Source organism: Elephas maximus, chromosome 10, assembly GCF_024166365.1.
Source record: "Elephas maximus indicus isolate mEleMax1 chromosome 10, mEleMax1 primary haplotype, whole genome shotgun sequence".
Lineage (NCBI taxonomy): Eukaryota > Metazoa > Chordata > Mammalia > Proboscidea > Elephantidae > Elephas > Elephas maximus.
In genome coordinates, this window is record NC_064828.1 from 77,605,076 (window position 1) to 77,631,776 (window position 26,701).

The 26,701-nt window shown below is 41.7% G+C and overlaps 1 long non-coding RNA gene and 1 other non-coding gene across 2 annotated transcripts in view; one reads left to right on the forward strand and one right to left on the reverse strand.

Annotated features, from left to right (window-relative positions):
• Positions 1–598: 598 nt before the first annotated feature.
• The window catches only part of LOC126084714 (uncharacterized), a 48,163-nt gene continuing 22,060 nt past the window's right edge, over positions 599–26,701 (forward strand). Inside the window, exons 1-2 of the long non-coding RNA XR_007519055.1 lie at positions 599–770; positions 8,583–8,720. This is a non-coding gene — a long non-coding RNA (uncharacterized LOC126084714). The remainder of the gene's footprint in view (positions 771–8,582; positions 8,721–26,701) is intronic.
• Positions 20,827–20,933, reverse strand: LOC126084893 (U6 spliceosomal RNA). The gene has a single exon (XR_007519124.1). It is a non-coding gene; the product is annotated as a U6 spliceosomal RNA (small nuclear RNA).

The following is a 26,701-nucleotide window of genomic DNA, read 5'->3' on the forward strand; positions in this document are numbered from 1 at the left end:
GGTTTCCAAAGATTTAAATCTTTATAGAAGCATTTTTATCTCTTTCTCCCTCAGAGAGGCTGGTGGGTTCCAATCACTGACCTTCTGGTTAGCAGCCAAGCACTCTAACCACCGCACCACCAGGGCTTCTCCTATAAGAACAGATGGGCGAAATTGCACTGAAGCCAGTAATGAAAGAGTTATCTGCGGAGCTGGAGTCTGTAATATGCAAATACTCAAAAAGCTTGGAAACTCTGAGGACCTGGAGGAGGCCCTTTTGGCTGTTTGATAAAAACACTTTCACAATCACAAGGCCTGTGCTGAAGCTTTGCATAAACTATCTCTAATCTTCAAACAACCCTACGTAGCTGGAAAAAAACCACCAGCCCACGACCACTCCCTCCCCCACTCTCTGGACCCGGCCTGGGGAGGAAAAGCGTCTTTGTCTCCAGAAGTCTATGTGCTCTGGGGGTTCTTACAAAGTACAGTTAGTAATTTTAAAGCTTTAACAGAATCCTTGAGAAGGGGAAGGGAGAGCAGTGTTTGGAGGTAGGGACTGGAGATGAACGGTTGCATAAGAAAATAGGGAGAATCTTTTTTTCTTTTTGAGAGTGGGGGCAGAAAGGGAAGGGAAAGGGAAGAAGGGACATAAGAGAGAAGAAGTCTAAAAGGAGGGCAGGAGATTGGAGCCAGAACTATGAAAAATGCTGAGGGGCTGGGAGAATCAATGCTCGTTTTTAAGTATGCTTGGCTGGATATGAATCCCTTCGTACTCTACACAAAGGCCCTGGGTGAGTGAGTTTTTGTTGACTTTAAGGAAAGGGCTGAGATCCACAACTGGATCGACATGGTCAAATGCAATGTGTGGGGGATGATGAGACCATATTCTAGAATTTAAAAAATCTAGGGAAGCAGGCATTCAACAGCCAGAATAATCATACACATCCCCCAGGAAATTTCCAGAAATCCCGGGGAGGACATTGGCCTGTGTGATGGCTATTTGAGCATATCCTAGCTAAAAATTAAGGGCCAGAAAGACTCCCCCCCGCCAACTGACCTTTGTTTATGCCTGCAATCACATGGTGTGAATAATTTCTGAATCTTGTTTGTTATCGTGCATCACATTAGAAACATTTCCAGTGTGGTTAAAATCTCTTCATAAACACCCTTTAAGATTTTTGTACAGTATGGGTACATCTTAACTTTCTTAATGCTATGAATTTGGGCATTATGGCCGTTTCCAACCTTGTGTTTTGTTTTTGCTATTATAACTACCGCTATGATAAATGTGCATACATTTTTATTGAGTAGCAGTTTAACCATCTTGAGATGAGGGTGGATAAGCCAAACTGACTAGACTCTCAAACTTAGTATCTCTCAAGAGACTGGGTATACAAATGGGCAATGGCCAGACCATATATGACAAATGAACTCTGACCAACCCATCTCTGCAGCAACCAGCCCAGGAAACCAAGCCACAATCTCTGCAGCAATCAGCCCAAAATGGTCAGGGCATGGTCAGTAACTGTCAACTTTCCTAATTTTTGCCCCTCCCTCCAGTTCAGGACCAACCAGAGAAAGCCAAATATGCTTCCCGACCAATCACATTAGCCCACCTTCAGCTTCCTCAAGCCAACAACCTCCAGTCAGAGCATAACTCAAGCCTTTTTTTTTTTTTTTTTTTTTTCCACTTTAAAGCTTTCCCACTTCCTTGCCTGCTGTTAAGGAGTCTTGGTGGAGCAGTGGTTGAAGTGTTTGGCTGCTAACTGAAAGGTTGAACCTTTCTCTGCAGGAGAAAGATGTGGCAGTCTGCTTCTGTGAAGACTAACAACAACAAAAAAAATCCCATTGTCATCAATTGATTCTGACTTACAGCAACCCTATAGGACAGAGTAGAACTGTCCCATAGGATTTCCAAGGCTGTTTTTTTTTAATCTTTACAGGAGCAGACTGCCACATCTTTCTTTGGCAGAGTAGCTGGTGGTTTCAAACCGCCAACCTTTCTGTTAGCAGCCAGGGGTTTTACCACTTCGCCACCAAGGCTCCTTTCCAGATTAAAAAACCTTGGAAATCCTATGGGGTAGTTCTACTCTGTCCTATAGGGTCTCTATAAGTAGTCATTTACTCAATGGAAAAGGATCGCCTGCTTTTGAGTCTCTGCCAAACACAAGTGATGGTGGCTGTCTCCCCTGCTGTAGCAAGCTTCAAATAAATAGCCTCTGCTTGTTCTCATTTGGGTGGTCTTCGTTTATGTCTACACTCCCCTCAGGGCTTGTCTCAGATTAACGTGGTAGACTCTGAACCCAAAAGGAATGGCACAGGCGAAAACACAGCAAATACCTGACTATGTCTAGAAGGATGTCTAAGAGAAAAACACCACCTCCGCATATCACACAACTCCCAGACAGAAGGCTGTGGACCCAGTGCCTTCCTTAACTACTCAGGATGCCTATGGACACGCTGCAGTGGCAGCAACAGGGAGCCACAAAAAATAAATCAGCTGCTGAGTTCAAATTGCTCTGGTCCATCACACTGCCATGTCGGCTGCCCATGATGCCATGCCAACTACCAACATAAGCACCGAAGTCACTTTTCAAAACATGGTCAAACAAACTAGAGCAGGGCCAGCCAGGCGTTAAAACACTCAGACACAATTGTCAAAGCAAAGAATTATGTGCTAGTAAATATGAGCTCAGGCTCAAGATAAGCAATCACCTGGATGACAGCTTGAAGGTTAATCCTTGGTGCACAGGACCAGGCCATCACTATTTCAGAGGGACGTGGCTAAGGAGAGAGCAAAAAGACACGGATGGGCAGAACCAGACCTGGGGTTCAGTCAGACTGAAACTGGGGTGGTTTTCTCTACCATCCCTTCTGGGCAACCACAACTTTGGGTGCTGTGGGTGACTCTGACAACTCAGATCTTCTGTGAGGCAGGTGTAGATTGTCACATACCTTCCTAAGCCTCAAGGTCAGTGTTCACCCAGGGACCCAGAACCATTAGGAAACTGACAAACACAACCTACTGTGTGTCCGGCACAGAGCTTCCTTTATGGATTGAAGTTTTCTTTTTAGTATTTAACTCCTTGGAGGACACAGGACAAAAGCTCCTGATTATCTTATCAGGGCTCCTCCTCCAGGGGTGTTATCGGTGCCACTGTAGATGCTTACATTCTGGGCTCCCAAGAAGCATTCTAGAAAGCCCCTCTCTAACCTAACATCCTGAGAAATGATGGTGGCTAACATTTAAAGTCTGTTAAGCACCATATACAAAACCCACTTGGTTTAATCTCTGAAAATCTTCCCAGATGGTATCATCATCATCCTCATCCTCCTTCTAAAGATGAAGAAGCTCAGAGCATTTAACTTGCCCATGATCCCAAAAGAAGTTGCACAGCCAGGGATCTTTTGATATCAAAACCCAAGTGTGTACTTTGGGGCAGGGTGTAGTAAGATACCCACCTGTCTTCAGCTGGAGGTATTTTCCCCGAAGCTTCCTAATATTACCAAGGGTGGTGAGTTTGAGGCTGCCACGGGGGTGCGGTTTATAAGGCTCACAGGGAGGCCTGTGGTTAGGAAAAGGCTCTGGGTTCTCTTAAGCCCCAGAGAAAAAAAGGGAGTGCACAAATGAAACAGCTCCTTTGGTATTTTAATGGAACAAAAAGCAGGAAATACAATAATAAGTTAGCAGTTGGCTGGGACGGCCCCTAACCTGCACTTTAACTGTAACAAACTGGTCATTTCCTGAATGTAGAGGAAAGGTTTAAGAAAACAGTGCTCGAGAAGGCTCCCACTGCCAACCACTAGCCCAGCCAGCTGCAGAGAGGGAAACAAATGAGTTTCTATAGATGGAATCCTTTGTTTGAATAGAGGTTATATGCTGCTTCTCTTTGCTTGGTAACCTGGGGTGGGGGAGCTGACATCTTAAAGCTTCCCTTCTGGCAATAACTGAGTGCCTCTGGAAAAATGACCAAGCTGGGACCCAGGAGGAAACCACTTACAAGAAAGTCGTGAATCTGGAGAAATCAAGTGACCAAGTCAGATGTTGTGAAGGGTAAGGAATCTGTGGATCTAGGAGAGAAACATTTTCCTGCAAAGAGCTGCTTTATCCTCTTTCCAGGGCACATATAGGAATCAAGACCAACCAAAAATAAATAAGTAAGTAAATAAATAAATAAATAAACACATTGCCACCGAGTCAATTCCAACTCATGGCAACCCCTTGTGTTGTAGAGTAGAACTGCTCAATAGGGTTTTCTTGACTTAATCTTTATGGAAGCAGATTGCCAGACCTTTCTTCCATGGCACTGCTGGGTGGGTTCAAGTTGCCAACCTTTAGGTTAGTAGTGGAGTGCGAACTGTGTCACTCAGGGACCTGTAGGAAACAAGCCCAAGTGGTAATAAATGTCATCCCCAGCCAAAGTAGGAATGAACACTGTAACAAGCAGCCTGTGTGTAGAGTTCCCAGGGAACTATCTGTATCTAGGTGCCCATGGAGGGGCAGGCAGAGACCCTCCCCGACTTCTCCCCCTGTCCTCCAGCCTTCCCTACTGCATTGGCACAACTTCCTCCACCTAAGTCCTCCAAGCTCCAGCTGGTCAGCCTGCTGCCTGGAGGTATCAGCACACGCATTTAGATTGATTCTGTACATTCTTTTCTTCTAAGTGTCCGGGACATGCTACCCTCAAGATCCTAAACTGCCTCCTGGCCTGGGGTCAAAAGAAAAGAAGGAATTGGCCGTACAGGAAGCCATTCTTCTGCTCTTCTTTTTCTCTAGTTCTGTCCTCTCCTCCACCACTCCTCTGTCAGTTTGTCATACTGTAGTGGTTTGTGCGTTACTCTGATGCTAGAAGCTATGTCACTGATATTTCAAATATCAGCAGGGTCACCCTTGGTGGACAGGTTTCAGTGGAGCTTCCAGCCTAGGAAGAAGGACCTGGCAGTCTACTTCTAAAAAAATTGGCCAGTGAAAACTTCATGAATAACAGCAGAACATTGTCTGATATAGTGCTGGAAGACAAGCCCCTCAGGTTGGAAGGCACTCAAAATGTGACTGGGGAAGAGCTGCCTCCTTGATGTAGAATCAGCCTTAATGACGTGTATGGAGTTAAGCTTTTGGGACCTTCATTTGCTGAGGTGGCATGACTCCAAATGAGAAGAAACAGCTGTAAATGTCCATTAATAATTGGAATGTGGAATGTATGAAGTATGAATCTAGGAAAACTGGGAGTAGTAAAAAGTGAAATGCTCCATATAAACATCGATATCCTAGGCATTAGTGAGCTGAAATGGACTGGTATTGGCCATTTTGAATTGGCTAACCATGTGGCCTGTTATGCAGGGAATGACAAATTGAAGAGGAATGGCATAGCATTGGTCAAAAAGAACATTTCAAGATCTGTCCTGAAGTACAACACTGTCAGCGACAGGGTAATGTCTATACACCTATAAAGAAGACCAGTTAATATGACTGTTATTCAAATTTATGCATCAACCACTAATGCCAAAGATGAAGAAATTGAAGATTTTTACCAAATTCTGCAGTTTGAAATTGATCAAACATGCAATCAAGTTGCACTGATAATTACTGGAATGCAAAAGTTGGAAATAAGGAAGAAGGATCAGTAGCTGGAAAATATGGCCTTGGTGATAGAAACAACTCTGGAGATTGCACGACAGAATTTTGAAAGACCAATGTCTTATTCATTGGAAATACCTTTTTTCAACAACATAAACGGTGACTATACACATGGACCTCGCCAGGTGGAAAACACAGGAATCAAACTGATTACATCTGGAAGAGACAATAGAAATGCTCAATATCATCAGTTAGAACAAAGCCAGGGACCAACAATGGAATAGACCATTAATTGTTCATATACAATTTCAAGTTGAAGCTGAAGAAAATTAGAACAAGTCCATGAGAGCCAAAATATGACCTGGAGTATATCCCACCTGAATTTAGAGACCATCTCAAGAATAGATTTGATACATTGGACACTTATGATGAGTTGTGGGATGAAATCAAGGACATCATACATGAAAAAAGCAAAAGGTCATTAAAAGGACAGAAAAGAAAAGAAAAAAAAAAAAAAGACCAAAATGGATGTCAGAAGAGACTCTGAAACTTGCTCTTGAATGTAGAGCTGCTAAAATGAATGGAAGAAATGATGAAGTAAAAGAGCTGAACAGAAGATTTCAAAGGGCAGCTTGAGAAGACAAAGTAAAGTATTATAATGAAATGTGCAAAGATCTGGAGTTAGAAAACTAAAACGGAAGCACACGCTCAGTATTTCTCAAATTGAAAGAACTGAAGAAAAAATTCAAGCCTCAAATTGCAATAATGAAAGATTCTACGGGGAAAATATTGAACGACACAGGAAGCATCAAAAGAAGATGGAAGGAATACTCACAGTCACTGTACCAAAAAGAATTGATTGATGTTCAACCACTTCACAAGGTAGTATATGATCAAGAACTGATGGTATTGAAGGAAGAAGTCTAAGCTGCACTGAAGGTATTGGCAAAAAACAAGGCTCCAGAAATTGACGGAATACCAATTGAGATGTTCAATAAATGAATGGAATGCTGGAAGTGCTCACTCTTTTATGCCAAGAAATTTGGAAGACAGCTACCTGGCCAATCAGTAGAGATCTGTATTTGTGCCCATTACAAAGAAAGGTGATCAACAGAATACAGAAATCATCAAACAATGTCATTAACATCACATGCAAGTAAAATTTTCCTGAAGATCATTCAAAAGTGGTTGCAGCAGTACATTGACAAGGAACTGCCAGAAATTCAAGCTGGGTTCTGAAGAGGACGTGAAACAAGGAATATCATTGCTGATGTTAGATGAATCTTGGCTGAAAGCAGAGAATACCAGAAAGATGTTTACCTGTGTTTATTGACTATGCAAAGGCATTCAACTGTGTGGATCATAACAAATTATGGATAACATTTCCAAGACTGGGAATTCCAGAACACTAAATTATGCTCATGAGGAATCTTTACACAGACCAAGAGGCATTCTTTTGAACAGAATGGGATACCTACAATAGAAATTGTAGGTTTTTTCATATTACTTTACTGTTGTTGCCGATAGCTTGAAATAGTGTTTATACTCATCACTACTTCAAAATTCCAGTAGCTGCTAGACCTGCCCTGGGTAGTGCAAACGGTTAAGCGCTCAGCTACTAACCGAAAGGTTGGCATTCAAATCCACCCAGAGATGCCTCAGAAGAAAGGCTTGGTGATCTGCTTCTGAAAGGCCATAGCCTTGAAAACCCTACTGAGTGCAGCTCTGCTTTGCAGACATGGAGTCGCCATGAGTCAAAATCAACTGAATGGCAAATAGTTTATTAGATCTGCCACTAGAACCTGTTCTTTTGTACAAAAAATGAACACATATATTATTACATCACATTTTAAAATATTTGCTAATTATGTTTGAACATAATTTGTTCCTTTTGTAATCGTATGCATTTTATTTTATGCATTTAAAACTTTATTCTGAGGTGGAGTTTTAGACTTTTGCCAGACTGCTAAAGTGGTCCATGGCGATGTCGGGAAAAATTCCCAAAGACTTGCAAATGGATGGAAGAGATTACTAAATGGGTATTGTTGAGGGACTCCTCCAAGGATTTTCTGATTCTATAGGGGTGTGGGCCTTTGCTTTCTATTGACTAGGCTGTTTCACAACTGTCGACTACTAGCCCAAATGTTGGTGGTTCAAACTCACTCAGAGGTACCTAGGGAGACAGGCCTGGTGATTTATTTCTGAAAGGTCACGGCCTTGAAAACCCTATGGAGCAGTTCTACTCCATACTCATGGGGTCACCATGAGTCAGAATCGAATCGACAGCAACTAACAACAGGAATAGAAACAAAGCTGTAGGGAAAACTGACAACAATGCACATTTTCTTTCTAAACCAATATAAATAATCCCTGTCCATAGAAATAAAAACATGTTTTGTTCTGTAGAGATACAATGATAGAAAATATTACATCAAATAATACATTTTATTGGCCTATAGGTTATTGGTCAGTTTTTTAACTGTTAGCAAATTCATTTCAGCATTCCTATTGCAAGTGCGTGTGTGTGTGTGTGTGTGTATTCTTGAAATTCTCCTGTGGTTAGTTTTAACATCTCACTTTTTCTCACATTAATTAATAAGTTAATTTGACAGATGTTCATTTGATATTGGCATGAGCCATGGTGTTCTTTTTTTTTTTTTAATTGTACTTGAGCAGCATAAAAAGATTAAGATTCCCTAGAGAGAGAGAGAAAGCCCAACGTGGGAAGCACATGGTAGACGCCAAATGCTGAATCTGGTCTGCGGACTGGTTTTTGTGCATGTGTCGGGCTGCCTGCTCAGGGCCTCCGGATGTACTTGAGGGTGAACTTTCCTGATCCTGCTCTTGTGAGAATGGGGGGTACTGGGCCAGTGGATGGCTGGCTTGCTCTTGTCTGGGAGGACCCATTCTTGCCCCATCCCCACATTCCTGCCTGGACCTTCAACAGAGAAGCTGTTGGTGGTTGGGGAGGAGGAAGAGGTAGAATCTTTCCTTTTGTTCATCTCTCATTGGCTCCTTTCTGCAGGGAGGAAGGATTTTGCAGGTCGATGAAATGGAGAAACCAGGAAGTGCGCAGTTACTTCTGAGCTACTTTCTCCTCACTGTGTGTGCACATGGCACCGGCTCCTCTTCCCACCACGTCTTCCCTGTGGGGGCCCATGGGGTAAGTCCTGCCATTAAGAGCTGTGGTTGGGGAGGAGAGCCCTATGAGGTTTTTGTTTTATCTTGCTTTCTTTTAGCTGCCTTGCTTGTGATAGTTAAGTTCAAGTCTAAGGTGGTGGAGAAGTAGGAAGCCTAACTTTGGCTTCACATCTGAACCACTTTCTACACTCCAACCTTAGTTGTAATTGTGTTAGTCATCTAGTACTGCTATAGCAGGAATATCACAAGTGGATGACTTTAACAAAGAGAAATTTATTCTCTCACAATCTAATAGATTACAAGCCCAAATTCAGGGTGTTAACTCCAGGGGAAGGCTTTTTCTCTACGTTGGCTCTGGGGGAAGGTCTTGTCCTCAATCTTCCCATGGTCGAGGAGCTTCTCAGGTGCAGGGACCCTGGGTCTAAAGGACGTGCTCTGCTCCTGGTGCTGCTTTCTTGATGGTATGGGATTCCCAACTCTCTGCTTGCTTCCCTTTCCTTTTATGTCTCGAGATAAAAAGTGGTGCAGGCCGCATCCCAGGGAAACTCCCTTTACATTGGATCAAGGAGGTGACCTGAGTAAGGGTGGTGTTACAGTCCCACCCTAATCCTCTTAACATAAAATTACAATCACAATATGGAGGACAACCACACAATACTGGGAATCGTGGCCTAACCAAGTTGATACACACATTTATGGGGGGATATAATTCAATCCATGACAGTAATAAAGCTGGTATTTGAGACTTTTGTGATGTCTGTGTCAATGTTGAAACTGCCTCAGCTCCTGACAGGGAGAAGAGGTAAGTGATTAAAAAAACCAAAAAAACCAAACTGGTTGCCTTTGAGTTGATTCGACTCATAGCGACCCAATAGGACAGAGAAGAACTGCCCAATAGAGTTTCCAAGGAGTGCCTGGTGGATTCGAACTGCTGACCTTTTGGTTAGCAGCTGTAGCACTTAACCACTATGCTTCTAAAACCTCCAACTTTTAAAAAACAGACAAACAAAAAAACTTTTTTTTTTAATGTGGTAAAAATATATGTAACAAAACATTTGCCGTTTCAACAATGTTTACCTGTACAATTCAGTGACATTATGTTCATCACGTTGTGCAACCATCGCCACTATCCTTTTCCAGATTATTCCACCACCGTTAACAGAAACTCAGTCAGAATTGACTCAACAGTAATGGGTTTCAGTGTCCCCTGTACAATGATTCCCCCTTTCCCCTACCCTCCTACCCTTGGGAAATTCTAATAAACGTTGATTTCTATACATTTGCCTATTCTAGCTATTTCATGTAAGTGGATCATAAAATATTTTGTGACTGACTTATTTCACTCAGCCTATATTTTCAAGGTTCATCCATATTGTAGTGTTTTTCAGGACTTCATTTCTCTTTATGACTAATATTCCATTCTATGTTTATACCACATTTTGTTTATCCATTCATCTGTTGTTGGAAATTTCAAATGTTTTTAGCTTTTGGCTATTGTAAATAGTGCTGCAATGAATATTGGTGTATAGGTTTCTTGTATTTTATTTCCACTTTCAATTCTTTTGAGTATATATACCTAGGAGAGGAGGAGCCCTGATGGTGCAGCAGTTAAGTGCTTGGCTGTTAACTGAGTGATTTGAACCTACTAGCTGGTCTGTTGGAGAAAGATGTGACAGTTTGCTTCTGTAAAGATGACAGCCTTGGAGACACTATGGGGCAGTTTTACTCTGTTCTATGGGGTTGCTATGAGTTGAAATTGACTCAACAGCAATGGATTTGTTTGTTTGTTTTAATACCTAGGATTGGGATTGCTGAGCTCAACAACTTTTAAAGGCGTTTTTAACCCCAGGATTGAAAGCATCTCTCATGGTGCCAAGATGGCTACTCTGAGATCCTGATTATGAGGACTTCTTAAGGACTTATGCTTCCAAATTGTTGCAATCTTACCTGAACCAATTTAATCATACAATTGCTAGGTTCTCTTGGGAATATCTGGGAGCTTCCAAGAATAGAGGTAGATAGATGAGGGTTTCACCTCCTCCAACCCAAATTTCACTCGAGGTGATAGGTTATAATAAGAGCTACTTTCAGCCTGCATTCCACTTATTATCAAGCAGACCTCCAAATAGTCACTTGGCTTGTTCTGTAAACTCAATGAAATTTTGGGTATCTGTACTTTTTTTTTTTTTTTTTTGCACTTTAGGGAACTCTGATAATCACCTTGCATGAAAGGTATAGTCTAAGCAGATGTGACTTCATTCTGGTGGCAGGATTAAGCCAATCTTCTAGCTGGAATTAGGTGATAGTATCATTTGTAGGTGATTTACACTGGATCAAATTGAATTCTTGGTTTAGGCCACCCTGAAGGGCATCAGTTCCTGAACTCGTAAAGGTTATTACACCCTATCTGGGCAAAGGTGTGAGTATCTACATAATATTTCTAGCCAATCCACCTATCTTGAACACAACTCATTTTACTAGTGAAAACTAATACTTACCATATGCTATACTAAGACTTTGGTGCTAATATGAGATATAGTTGAAGCTGTCGTGGTACTCCTCTTCAGTTAAAGCCTTTTCTGCTCAGTCTTTTACATGCTAACTACGGATCTCTGAAGAGTGCAGCCCTTTTCCATGCAGTCAGCTTCGACTCATGGTGACCTCATGTGTGTCAGAGTAGAACTGTGTTCCATAGGGTTTTCAATGGCTGATTTTTTCGAAGTAGATCACCAGGCCTTTCTTCCAAGGTCTTCTGGGTGGATTCAAACTTCCATCCTTTTGTTTATCAGCCCAGTGCATTAACCATTTGCACTACCCAGGGACTACCCTTTTAGGAGACTCCATATGTTAATTAAAAGGAGCCCTGGTGGCACAGTGGTTAAGTGCTCAGTTGCTAACTGAAAGGTTGGCGGTTTGAACTCACCAGCTGCTCCATGGGAGAAAAGACCTGGAGATCTTCTCCCATAAAGATTACAGCCTAGGAAACCCTATGAGGCAGTTCTGCTCTGTCCTATAGGGTCAATATGAGTCAGAATCGACTTGACATCAACAACAACAACGACAACAACATAAGTTAATTAACTGCTCCTGGAGTGTAGATGACATATGTATCATACAAATGATGCTGAAATATTTTAATTTAAAGCAATATAACACAAATCAAGGCTGAACTAGAAGTTTGGTAGGAATTGTAATTATCTGGCACCCAGTGAATCCTTGTGCTTCTCTTCGGTAGCTGAACGTGAAAGTTCTCCCTGAACATACAGTAGAAACCACCTGGGAGACAGTGCTGGCTATATGGGCTCACATACTACTGAACCCCTTAGCCAAGGGTGAATGCCTCCAGAGCAGGCCCAGCAAACTCTATAATGCCAGATCGTTAGAAAAAGAGCTTCCTGACCCAGGAGAGCACTGTTGCACCCCCTTGCCCCTTCTTTGTGGGGGAAAAAATCATGTAATTTCACAGAAAGTCAGAAGATAAGTGTTGAGTGGCTGCCTTACCCTGCACTTATTGAAAGTGTCCTAGTCCCAAAGGTGCCAGATCTAGCTAAAAATAGCCAAGATATTGAATTCAAGAGCAGGGGATGCTAATCTTCAGCACCCTTGGTATCATTTTTAAATGTAAAGAAGCTCAATGCCTTTAACAACTAGAGCTACAGGATTTAGTTTTCTCTTCTCTTTTGAAATTGAACTACTTTTTGGCCATGAGAATGCAGTTATTTAAAACTTTAGCAGTATTAATGCAGGCAGCAACTGTCAAGAGGGTTTGTTCCAACTTTCCCATTTAACAGATGAAAAAACAAAGGTCAGGAGATTTTTTAATAGCTGCATAGTAGGCATGCTGACCAGCCTGAGAGGCTCTTCCTTCAAAACAAAGGTCTAGTACCTGCTGAATTTTCAAAGTAAGCATATAGTCTACTTGCCAGCAATAATCACTCAGAAAATGCAACGGGAAAAATATTCCACTTATAGTAGCAGCAAAAATGACAATATTTCCTAGGTAGATTTCTTTTTTACATCACCCACAAAAATGAATTCTGCATGGATTAAAGATCTAAATGTAAAAAATAAAAATAAAAATATTAGAGGAAAAAACAGAAGAATAGTTTTATAATCTTTGGGTAGGATTGAATGACCTTTCTAAGCAAGACACAAAACCCAAAACCATAAATGAAAAGGTCTACAACTATAACTGAATAAAAACTAAAAACACTATAAAAAAAGACAACCAATAAGCAACAGATCAAGAGAAAATATTTGCAGCATATAAATCAAAGGGTTAACATCCACAATATATAAAAAGCTTTAACAAATAAATACAAATAAAAAGGACAATAGAAAAATGGACAAAAGCTATGAACTGGCTAGATGCATAACATACAAATTGTTAATAAGTATCTGAAAAGATGTTTTTAAAGAAATACATTTTTAACTGTAGTTTTCAGACCATACCTAGTTTCAAAATCATTCAGATAAAAGAGTATTAAATCACAGGAAGAGATAGTTGGAGCCAGGGAATTCCTTCTAGTGGGTCTAGGTGCCTCTTACTTTCAGGACTTAGAAGCGGTTCTTTCCAGTTCAACCCCTACTGAGAATTTGCATTTTCACCCCATATATACTGAACCAGAATCTACATTTTAACAAGATCCCTAAGAGATTCTTATCTATACATAACAATAAGTAAGATTTTTGTTAAATGTAGATATATACATAAGAATCACCTGAGACTTGTTAAAAAAGTAAATATATACATAGGAATCACATAAAATATTGTTAAAATGTAGATGTGTATATACACAACAATCACCTGGGGATCTTGTTAAACTGCAGATTCGAATTCAGTATATCCGGGGCAGAAATGCAAATTCTTAGCAGGGGGTAGAACCAAAAAGAGCTGTTTTAAAGCCCTGCTTTCTTCACAGTCTCTGGCCGCACTCACTTCGCCAAAGTCAGGTGCTACTATATTGCTTGTGTGTGACCAGAACAGGCCTCCTTGATCAACATATGGGACCAGAAGAGAGAAGAAACAAACCTTTTCTCATGAGATTTCCAGCCTAGATATTTAGGCCCATTGAGATCAGAAAACCTTCCAATGTCTTAAGAACCATTGATCAAAGTCTTTGACATTTGCCCCTAGTCATCCTCAAGTTACTTCAAAGTGTTTATTAGTGCATAGAAGGCGTGTAGGAGAGGGAGTGGGAAGCTCTCTGCGGAGATGTGCCGCCTTCATTGTCATGGACAAAGCCTACCCCTGAAATAAATGAATTCGGCTATTTCAGCAGCCAGGATTATAGATGTGACCTTGCTCAGCTCTGAGTAACTGCCTAGAGTGCCTGTGATGGTTAAGGTTGTCTGTCAGCTTGGCTGTGCCATGATTCTCAGTGGTTTGGCAGTTATGTAATGATGTAGTTATTCTCCAGGATGTGATCTCATGTGAATAGCCAATCAGTGGTAAGGGGAGTTTCCTTTGGGGTGTGATTTGCATCTACCAGTATATATATGGATGTTTTGATAAAGCTTGCTTGCTTGCTCTGGATCCTGTATCTGGCTTGTCATCATCTGACCTCTACTTTTTGGGACTTGAGCCAGCAGCCTGCTGTATTGCCTGCCAATTTTAGGACCTGCAGGCCTCCACAGCCTGTGAGCCAGTAGCCTGCTGTCTGACCTGCCAATCTTGGGTTCATCAGCCCCTGCAGCTGCTATATGAGTCAGAAGAAGCTTCCAGCCTGACGCCTGACCCATGGACTTGGGACTTGCTAGCCTTTACAACCACATAAGCTGTTTCCTTGAGATAAATCTCTTTGTCTCTGTCTCTCTCTATGCTTCACTGATTTGCTTCTCTAGAGAACCCTGCCAAATACTTAGCTTCTTTATGGGTCTGCAGCCTGCATTCATTCAAAAACTGTCCCAGTAGAACAGAAAGGATTTTGGGGGAGAGGTCTCGGTTCTGGTCCCAGCCTTGCCAGTTATTAGCAGGTGACCTTGGTTAAGTTATTTATTCAGCAAACATTTATAGAGTGCTTTATCCTTGAGAATTACTAAGATAAAGGGCACAGTTTCTGCCTGCAGGGAAAGCACAGAAAATTGAGTAGGAAAAACAGATAAGTAAATAACTGCATCACAGTATGATAAATGCTAAGGCAGAGGTCCCAAGAGGAGGGCTAGAGAAGGGCACATCGTTCAGCTCATTCTGGAGGGGGTGGTCAGAAGTCTTCTAACCTCAGCTGTAAAATAGGGAGGTTTAAGCATTTGTGAAGGGAGGGAACGCATTGGAGAGCGCCTTGCCTCCCACATGAAAACTTGTCGTTGACTTGCTTCTGTCTCTTATTTGTGAGCAGAAAGGAAGCCCAGTGCTGACGCCCCACTGTCCCTCTGCTCAGGACTCTCATGAGGAAAAGTTCTTGCTTCTCCCTGCTCCTACGTCAGTTTCTTTGCTCACATTCTATGTACTTTCTTGGCTATCTATATTATCCAGATGTACTTTGCATGTAAATATGCCAAATTCAGGGAGGTGAAATTTCCTGAAATGGCAGAAGGGGAGAGCTGCAGAACAAAAAAAAAAAAAAGGGAGTCAAAACTCAGCTGGGGCAAGGCAAAGGAGAACAAGGAGGAGAAGAGAGAGAGAATGTAGAGGGCCAGAAAGGCAAATTAGACCGGCTCCTGGGGTACTCCCAGGAAACTGACCCGAGCCAGAACAGGGACAGAAGGAAGGCCTTGACAGCTCTAGAAGTTCAGGACTGTTTGACTCTTCATGAGGAAGAAGAAAAGCCAGCAGGACTGTCTCTTTTTAGCAGCCAGATTTGTTTAGCAAAAGTGCTGTCTTCTAAGGGGACAAAATCAAGATGAAATGAAGAAGAGAACCCAGACTTCTTAAATAATTTAGGGAGATGATATCACTGCTTGGAAAGGCAAATGCGTTCCTTCAAAGGCAAATCCAAAACTCTGAGTTCCTCACTCATTAATGCCCCCATTCATTCATTCATTTAGTGCTGGGCACTGGAATACAAAGTTGTACAAGACCCAGCTTCTGCCTTCAAAAGTATTCCAGTAAATACATATTTAGCATCCATATGTGCTTGGCTCTAGGAGCAAAGAATAAATGCAACACAATTTCTTTCCTCATGGAGCTTATAGTCTAGTCAATTTGCTAATAATAATGTCTTCACACTTAGAATATTCTAAACATTGACTTAAACAGGTGTTATGTATTTTCAGTCATTCTGTCAGTTCTCTGGCTCTTGTTGTGAGCATAAATCCTCTGGATTTATTCTCGAGGCTTGGCAATTCAGCTGAGCTCATGGTATTTGTGAGTGAAAGGAAAAAAAATGGTCTGTTTCCCTATCTCTCCCCTACAGATTTAACAATGCACCTGGCTGGATCCGGAACATCCACTTTGTTCTCCAAATGAAGTGTTACGCACACTGAGTCATTTCTCTGGCTTTTAAAGAAGCTAAATTCAGCCCTCTTGTTTCCCACCTTTCTTTTGCACCTGCCTTGTTTAATAATTAGACTATTCAATAAATGCTTTTGAGGAGGAGGAGGGAGAGGAGGATGGTGACTGTTGGGACTTACAACTCCCTGTGGGAATATAACGGCTTCCTTTTTTTTTTCTGCCAGAGCCATTATGTTCTGGGTTGTTCCCTGGGCATCTGGCTAAGTGAAAAGGTGGGAGGCCTTTCCAGCTTTAGGGTCCAGGCTTGACTGACCTTGGGTCATTCTGTCCCTAAGGGCATTGCCAAGGAATCAGGTTTTGTTCCTGTCTGTTTGCCTCCTTGTTGTTCCTGCTTTTAACTTACTTTTTATTTTACTTACTTAGACTTTTACCGGAAACCCTAGTGGCATAGTGGTTAAGTGCTATGGCTGCTAACCAAAGGGTCGGCAGTTCGAATCCACCAGGAGCTTCTTGGAAACTCTATGGGGCAGTTCCACTCTGTCCTATAGGGTCGCTATGAGTCGGAACTGACTCTACGGCACTGGGTTTTTTTTTTTTTTTTTTTTTAAGTTTTACTAATAGCAGACAAGTTCTGCTTTTCAAGTACCCACTGGGTTCAGAAGGTGAAAAGCAGACTAGACTGAGCATAGGTGAAAAAAATCCAGACTAGCTTGTGACAATGTAGAAGAGTCGGCAGGACATTTCAGTGGCAGTACTTTCAAGTTATAGGAAAAGAAGCAAAGAGTACCTACTCACAGAGGAGCAGGGGTCCTTATGCTACATAGTACATGGCTTGGAGAAAAGAGCATGGGCTTTGGAGTCATCTAGAATTTAGGCTCAGATTCTAGCTCTACTATTTACTAGCTATGTGATCTTAGGCAAGTTACTTAGCCTTTTCTAGCCTCAGTTTCCTCATCCATAAAATGGAACTAATAACATCTATCTTGCATAGTCATTGTAAGAACTAGTTATAAAATATGCCAAGTTACTTGCATAGAGTAGGCACTTAATAAGTGTTAGCTATAGTTATTTATCGAGTACCTTTTATGTTCTAGCTACTCAGCTAGGTTTGGGGGATATGTGTGGAAAGTGTGGCATGACTAGTAGGATTTCCAATGAATGGTACCAGGAGACCTTCCTGGGGTTGCCTGGCAATGAGCTTACTCCCCATTACCCTTGCAAGAGGGGCTGGCTGTACCAAACCTCAGCTTCCTAAAGAACCATGAGAACCTCAAGCTTTCTAGCTGGGTATTTCCCAGCACTTCCCCAAGCAGTGGGCTCCTAAACTCACACTGTTTAATGACTGAATCCTAAAATATTTATTTCCCTGCTGCAAGACCCCTCTCAAGCTGACCTATGAAAAGGAAGAGCAACAAGAGGTCTCTCCCCAGGATCATAGCCCTGTGGCATGTGCAGTTGTACCCCAATCCAACCTGCCTCTCTGCAAGATCCGGGGAGAATAGGGCATCTGTGCACCTGCCCTTTTCAGGAGTTTCACCTGCAGCAGTGATGCTTCTGGTGTTGAGTCCTTTACCGGACAAAAAGCCAGCCTGTGTTTAGCAAATGACAATTTTACTACTGTCTATAAATACTATGATAGCATTCTTTCACGGGGTTCTATCGGGACCCAGAGGAGAGACATCTAATCATCTTTTGGAGAAGATGGTGCATGAGCTAAACTTTGAGGGAAGAATTGGCCAGGCAGATGTGGCAGTATTCATGGGGAGGGACATTCCAGTCAAAGGGAATAGCACATGCAAAGTGTGGTGGCAAGAGGGGAATTTTAAGGAGTTCTGTTTGCTCAGAGTGTTATATGTGTAGTGATGCTGTAGAGGCGGACAGATTTTGAGGCTTGTGCTGAGAAATTGGAATTTATTTTGGAGATAATGAATTTATTTTGGAGGCTATCTCTAAAATACTTGAGGCAGATAGGCATTTTAGAAAGATTCTTTCGCAAGCTATGTGGAGAATGGTTTGGGAGGAACGAGGCTGAAGGCTGTTGCCACAACCCAGGTAAGAGTTGGTGGTTGCCCTAACTAAGGTGGTGGAACGAGAATAGAGGGGAGAAGATTTGAGAGAGAGGATTTTAGACATAGAATGTTAGGACTAGAAGAGAATTTTGTAACCTTAGTTCTTTCTTGTAAGCTGAGGAAATTGAGGTCCAAAGAGACTGCACAAAGTTTTGCAGGTTGAATCTCATTGCACAAAAAACTTCTTTTTTTTCTAAGGAAATTCCCAGATGGTTAGGAAGACGTGGAAAGTTTTTTAAAGACCACTCCTCTAGGTATAATATTTTGGTCCTTGAAGGTGTAAGGGTGAGTTAGGAATGAGAAGTTTAAATAGAGATTAAATTAGACAACGGAAGTGGAGGGGAGTTGTGGGAATCCTTCCCCTGCTAGTCTCTGAAAGCACCTTTCGTTTTAGAGGGATGTGGTTTTTACTCACAGAAGCACAATTTCTGTGTGTTGCTTTGTTTGTGAAAGAACTGACAAGCAGTGGCAAATAAAATCCACACAATTTATTCATGCTTTTGAATGCCTGGGAGTGACCCTACAATGTATACAAAAAGGCAGAAATTTGATCAAAGGCAGTGAATGTGGGTTACTAACAAAATCTAATTGGTCACCTGGTGTGCAACCTAGCTCCAATAAGCAGCCTGCATATTCAGCGTCCTTCTGTAGAGTGTCACTTAGATGTGTAGATAAAATAATCCTATGATACAGGTATTATTGGTTATATTTAACAGATGGGGAAGCTCACATCCAGAGAGCTTAAGATCACACCCAAGGACGCATAGTAAGTAGGAGCAGTGTTGATATTCAAACTTAGAAGTGCCTGATTCAGAAAATTCTCATATTCCATGTGGGAGACCTGGGTTGGGTTCCTGGCCAGTGAGCCTCAGGCACAGCCACCACCCATCTGTTAGTGAAGGATTGAGTGTTGCTATGATGGTGAACAGGTTTCAGTGGAGCTTCCAGACTAAGACACACTAGGAAGAAAGTCCTGATGATCTAAAAAAGAAAAATTACTCCCCCAAAAAACAGCCAATGAAAACCCTGTGGATCACAACAGTCTGACCTCACTGTGCACGGGCGGAGTCACCGTAAGTCTGGGGCAACTTGAAGGCTGCTAACAACATTGCCTCCTTGGAAACTGGTACAGAATGTGCCATCATTTTCTCTCTCAGACTTAGCATGTGTAAGCCCATTGCTGTGGGATTTATTTCGCCAGATATAGGAGGGGTGCAGCTTTATCCTTTTTGTTCTCTCACTCGAATGTGGGCTGGACCGCCCATGGATGAGATTGAGTTGTTTTCAAGGGCAGACGGTGTCCTTCAACAACACAGCTGTCATGCCAGCCCTTGTCAACAGGAAACAGAGGTAGCACAGGGCCTGTACAGTGCCCTGGGGACAAAACTCCTCGAGCAGAGTTCTCAGCTTCCTATCAGAGTCCTTTCTCCTTCTGAGGCAGGTCTGCCAAATACAGCATTGGCTAGGCTCTTAAAAACACAATCACCTCCTCTCTTCCCTTAAAAAGTGAGGGTGGGAAAAAGAAATGTTAACACCACTTAGCTTTTTTCTTAAATTGTACCTTATTACAACATTTTAATTAGAAAAACAATAATGTTCATTATAAAGCATATATGTTGTCTTAGTCATACAGTGCTGCTATGACAGAAATACCACAAGTGGATGGCTTTAACAAATGGAAGTTTATTCTCTCACAGTCTAGTAGGCTAGAAGTCCAAATTCAGGGGGTGTCAGCTCCAGGAGAAGGCTTTCCCTGTTGGCTGTGGAGGAAGGTACTTGTCATCAATCTTTCCCTGCCCTAGGAGCTTCTCCATGCAGGAACCCTGGGTACAAAGGACACACTTTGCTCCTGGCACTGCTTTCTTGGTGGTATGAGGTCCCCACGTCTCCCTGCTTGCTTCTCTCTCTTTTTTAAAAAGTTTTTATTGTGCTTGATTTTACAAATCAAGTCAGTCTCTCACACAAAAACTTATGTACACCTTGTTACATACTCCTAGTTGCTCTCCCCCTAATGAGACCACCCACTCCCTCACTGTCTCTGTTCATGTCCATTTCACTAGCTTCTAACTCTCTCTACCCTCTCATCTCCCCTCCAGGCAGGAGATGCCAACGTAATCTCAAGTGTCCACCTGATCCGAGAAGCTCAGTCCTCACCAGCATCCCTCTCAAACCCATTGTCCAGTCCAATCGCTGTCTGAATATTTGGCTTTGGGAATGATTTCCGTCCTGGGCCAACAGAAGATCTGGGGGCCATGACCACGGGGGTCCTTCTAGTCTCAGTCAGAGCATTAAGTCTGGTCTTTTTATGAGAGTTTGGGGTCTGCATCCCACTGCTCTCCTGCTCCCTCAGGGGTTCTCTGTTGTGTTGCCTGTCAGGGCAGTCATTGGTTGTAGCCAGGCCCCATCTAGCTCTTCTGGTCTCAGGCTGATGTAGTCTCTGGTTTATGTGGGCCTTTATGTCTCTTGGGCTTGTAATTACCTTGTGTCCTTGGTGTTCTTCTTTCTTCTTTGATCCAGGTAGGTTGAGACCAATTGATGTGTCTTAGATGGCTGCTTGCTAGAGTTTAAGACCCCAGATGCCACTCTCCAAAGTGTGATGCAGAATGTTTTCTTAATAGATTTTTTTAAAAATAATTTTTATTGTGCTTTAAAGTGAAAGTTTACAAAAAAATATGGAATGCTTCACGAATTTGCATGTTATCCTTGAGCAGGGGCCATGCTAATCTTCCCTGTATCATTCCAATTTTAGTATATGTGCTGCCAAAGCGAGCACATTCTTAATAGAGTTTATTATGCCAATTGACTTAGATGTCCCCTGAAACCATGGCCCCCAAACCCCGGCCCCTGCTACGCTGGCCTTCGAAGCACTCAGTTTATTCAGGAAACTTATTTGCTTTTGGTTTAGTCCAGTTGTGCTGACCTCGCCTGTATTGTGTGATGTCTTTCCTGTCACCTAAAGTAGTTCTTATCTACTATCTAATGAGTGAATATCCCTTTCCCACTCTCCCTCCCTCCCCCTTCTCGTAACCATCAAAGAATATTTTCTTCTTTGTTTAAGCCATTTCTCTAGTTCTTATAATAGTGGTCTTATACAATATTTGTCCTTTTGCAACTGACTAATTTCACTCAGCATAATGCCTTCCAGGTTCCTCCATGTTATGAAATGTTTCACAGATTCCTCACTGTTCTTTATCGATGTGTAGTATTCCATTGTGTGACTGTACCATGATTTATTCACCCATTCATCCATTGATGGACACCTTGGTTGCTCCCATCTTTTTGCTATTGTAAACAGTGCTGCAATGAACATTGGTGTGCATATCTGTTGGTATAAAGGCACTTATTTCTCTAGGATATATTCCAAGGAGCAGGTTTGCTGGATGGTATGGTAGTTCTATTTCTAGCTTTTTAAGGAAGCGCCAAATCGATTTCCAAAGTGGTTTTACCATTTGACAGTCCCACCAGCAGTGTATAAGTGTTCCAATCTCTCCACAGCCTCTCCAACATTTATTGTTTTGTGTTTTTTGGATTAATCCCAGCCTTGTTGGAGTGAGATGAAATCTCATTGTAGTTTTGATTTGCATTTCTCTAATGGCTGATGATTGTGAGCATTTCCTCATGTATATGTTAGCTACCTGGATGTCTTCTTTAGTGAAGTGTCTGTTCATATCTTTTGCCCATTTTTTAATTGGGTTATTTGTCTCTTAGTAGTTAAGTTTTTGCAGTATTGTGTAGATTTTAGCTAAAAACTTTTTCCCAGTTCATAGGTAGTCTTTTTACTCTTTTGGTGAAGTCTTTGGATGAGCATAGGTGTTTGATTCTTAGGAGCTCCCAGTTACCTAGTTTTTCCTCTGCGTTGTTAGTAATGTTTTGTGTACTATTTATGCCATGTATTAGGGCTCCTAACGTTGTCCCTATTTTTTCTTCCATGATCTTTATCATTTTAGATTTTATGTTTAGGTCTTTGATCCATTTTGAGCTCATTTTTGTACACGGAGTGAGGTATGGGTCTTGTTTCATTTTTTTGCAGATGGATATCCAGTTATGCCAGCACCATTTGTTAAAAAGACAGTCTGTTCCCCATTTAAATGTTTTGGGGCCTTTGTAAAATATCAGCTGCTCATATGTGGATGGATTTATGTCTGGATTCTCAATTCTGTTCCATTGGTCTAAGTATCTGTTGTTGTAGCAGTACCAGGCTGTTTTGACTATGTGGCTTGTTTCTCTCTTTTATCTCAAAATAGATTGGCTTAAAACACAATCTAATCTTGTAGATCTCATCATCATAATTGCTGCTAATCCATCTCATCAACATTATAGAGATAAGATTTTCAACACATAGGAAAATTGCATCAGATGAAAAAATGGTGGGCAATGACACAATACTGGGAATCATGGCCTAGCCAAGTCAACAGGTATTTTTGGAGAACAGAATTCAATCTGTTACATATGTGTATACATAAATCTATGAATAAATGTATATATAAATATGTACATAAACATATATACTCATGTGTATAGATACACGTATAAAGCTATTTATATACATATATGGAAATCCTGGTGGTGTGGTAGTTAAGCATTACGGTTGCTAACCAAAAGATTGGCAGTTTGAATCCACCAGGCACACCTTGGAAATCCTGTGGGGCAGTTCTCCTCTGTCCTATAGGGTCGCTATGAGTCAGAATCAAGTCTACGGCAATGGGTTTGGTTTTGTTTTTTGGTTTATATACATAGCTACACAAATACTTCTTTTGCACAAATGGGTTTACACTATACAAACTATCCTGCAATTTGTAGTTTTCAGTTATAAACAAACTGCTATTTCTTCATAAGATGGATTTTCCTGACCAAGACAAGCTCTGGAGAACCACAGCACCTCCACTCTTTCTGGCTCGTTCATGAGAGTAGTACATCTTGTGCAATTAGATTAAATAAGATTACATATCCGAGAGCACTTCGCAAACTGTAGAGTACTATATTAACCCTCAAACCCCTCAAACCCATTGCCATCGAGTCGATTCTGATTCATAGCGACCTTATAGGACTGAGTAGAACTGCCCCGTAGAGTTTCCAGTGAGCGCCTGGTGGATTCGAACTGCCTACCTTTTGGTTAGCAGCCATAGCTCTTAACCACTACACCACCAGAGTTTCCAGAGTAGTACTAGTGTTATCAAAATATGTAGTGTGAGGACTATACTTGTGCAGATATGGGTTGGATGTTTCTTATAATGCTTTTGTGCAATAACCAGGGGAAATGTTTTCTCTTTGGACAGGGGCAAGAGTCAACACTGAGGTTTATGATAACTTAGTCCATCCTGTTTGCAGTCAAATGTCCAAAAAGGAAGACACCTTAAAGCCTCACGGCACCTTACCTCTGGCCCTGTCTGTTCTCCAGTCCACCCAGGTGATTAATGTGAGGAGGTTTCCTAACTACATTTGTTTTGCCAAATCACGAAAACCTAGTCACGATGGAAACAAAGATTCCTCCCCAAGTCCCCTGAGAGTCCAGAGGCCAGGAACGGCCCTTCCTGTCACATAAAGAGGGTTGACTTGTGAAGAACATGGGAGCAAAGGTAGCATCTTCTTAGCTCCTTAAAGCACCCCTCAAAAAAAAATCTAAATCACTTTTGGGCTCAGTGTAACATTTACCTCTCCCTGTTTCAGCTGACAGCTTGAGAAAAATCAAACTTGTGGTTGGCTGGTTGGTTTCTTTTTAACCTAACAACAAGCCTGGCTTAGATTGTTTAACCATTCTTCAGCTCCCAATACTATGTGTCTCTAGATAAACAGGCATATATATATTATCTACTTTTGTTTACTTCTCCCCAAATGGAAGTCCATTAATTTCCCAATATATTTTACGGAATGACTTGCCTATTGCCAATGTTGGGAGGATATATTAACCCTCGCTCCTGGAATGTTTAAGTTAAAAAATAACAGGCAATAGAAGAAATAGAAGGACCAAGATGACTCATTTATCTCAGATGTTCGCCCTAAACTACTGCAGCTATATAAGCAATGAATTAAAACCAGAATCCCAGAGGAATGACCTAAAGCACATTTCACCAGAAAGACTCTTTAATTCCTTAACAAAAATTGTACTTTATGTCTAGAATGGAGGAACTTGGTGGTGACTCGAGTCAAGTAGCCTGAACTTAGCTCCTTCTGGTTTAGGAATAAAGAATCGATATTGTCTTTCTATGAGCAGAAACTTTTTAGAAGATGACAAAGGGAAGCCACAATCAAGTATAAGATACTGACATCCTACGATAGGTTAGCACTCAGGAGAGCAGGCTTAGAAAAAGAGCAAAGAAATCCTTTTAGCTCACCGAGTCATAAACCAAACCTGCTCCTCAACTTCTGTGGTGATTGTCCTGCCTTAATTTTCCCCAGGCACAGATGAAGTGGCACTACAGAGATTACTTAATTGATTTTTTTGTGCAAGTTTTTTTTTTTTTTTGTCTGAAGGCTGGAATCCCAGCGTGCAATGAATGGTAAAGCCTAGGGTTGTGACTGAGGCAAATATCAGAAGATAAGACTCAGACCAAAGAACAGAAGCCCTCTTTGATGAAAGTTAATAGAAATCCACATTTAAGTTTCTACTGCAGGGAAGCAACTAATCTAACAACGTAATAGGAGATGTTATTGATAATGTTAATTACATTCTTGGATGCTAATAAGATGTGACTTTCAATTTCATGTATTTATGGTTCAAGTTGTACAATTGGTCTTGGAACAGATTTGAGAAGCTTAATAAGGGAAGTTGTTTATTTACTTTATGTATAAATGAAGAGAAGGATTTGAATGAATACAATTTATGTGAGAGAGTGGGTGGTACTGTCTTGGAGAAGGTGGTCTCAGGGCTGGGATTGGCCCTCGGCCTTGCAGATGCAGGACTTCAATTTTATCAGTCCACCTGGCAGTGAGCAGGTTCTAGTAGGACCGACAGAAAAAAACATAGGGGACCCAGTTGCATTTGAATTTCAGATAAATAATGAATAATTTTTTAGTATAAGTATGTCCCACGCAATATTTCTATTTTTATTTGGTAAATCTGGCAACTTCATGCGGGAGACTTCTATTAATTAACTCATGGAGGCTAATTTACAAACCTGAATGTCAATGTGTGGATTTACAGGGGAGGGCGCACCTTTGCACATATCAGAGCCTTGTATCTACTATCTGTACAACTCTCTTTCAGGTGTTTGGAAAACCAAATTTGTTATTGTTTGGTGAATGTCAAATTGTAGTAAAGGAAGTAAAGTTGTTGTGAGTCAGAACTGACTGGATGGCACCAAACAACAATATACAGATTTTAGACAGCTTCTGTCTCAGAGAGCAATATTTTTTTTAGCCCTTCTTCGGAAATATAGGTTTATGTCTAATTTGTATCCCATAGTCCCCTGTGGTCCTAACCACCTGGAGGCCTATGTTATGAACGTAACTTGAAATTAGACTGGGGATGTAAGGATGAAGGCAGGTAAAAGAGTAATAGACCAGTGGTTGTACCTTAGACATGTCTGGGAATCTTTAAAAAAATGCCTGAGTCACACCCCAGACCAATCGATATCAGGAGCTTTGGGAGTAGGGCCCAGCCATCAGTATATGTATTTTAATCTCCATGTAACTCTAATGTGTAGCCATTGGGCCCCACCCCAGCTCTACTGAGTAGAAACTTTAGTGGGGATGCCCAGTCATCTGTGTTTTAACAAGGCCTCTAAAAACCTCTAGAAACCTCTGAACCATTCCATCATCGTCCTGTATCCAGGCCTCTACTCTTGCTTCTCTGCCCAGAAGGATGTGAAGTGAATGACAGAAGGTGTATTAACCCTTAGTTCCCTTAAGAAGGGGCAAGTGTAACAGTAATGAATATTAAACTCACTGTTTATTCTAGCCAGTCCTGCCCTAGACTGAGAGAATGAAGGTCCTTCTGCCTAAATTCTTGTTTCTCAATCGGCCGATGATCCAATTAAGAAGTACTCCACTCTCTCAGAGTGGAGACCTTGTCAATACTTGCCTAAAACACCCCTGTTTTCTAGTCCTGACTCTGACCTGGAAAGTGTACTGAGGCCAACAAATATGTAAACAAGTTCCCAACCAACCCATCTGCTTTTTCATTTCCTGCAGAATGCTGAAACGAGCTTTTTTAAAGTTGCTTAAAATACATATGTCTCCTCCCACCCTGCCCTCTTGGGGCATTAGCTCTGCGACCTTAGACCACCTCAACTCCTGCCTCCCCCACCTGGGTCCCTTCTGCACAGACTTGGCTTCAAACAATGCTACCAGTTATTCCTGGCATTTGCTTTTTCAGCTTAGCGTGCTTTCAATGGTATCTTGTTCTTCTGTTTAAAGTAGTTTTCAGCCTCCTCATTTGTCCCTTTCTCCTCTGGCAAAAGTGTAATATTATCTACATTTGAAAGCGGCGTGTTTCCCTTGTGCCTTCCTGTGAGAATTAGTGTGGGAGAACTGTGTGTAGAAACAAGAGCATGGGCTAACAGGCCTCAGATGCCCCTCTTGGAACCCCCCACAGAGTATTTG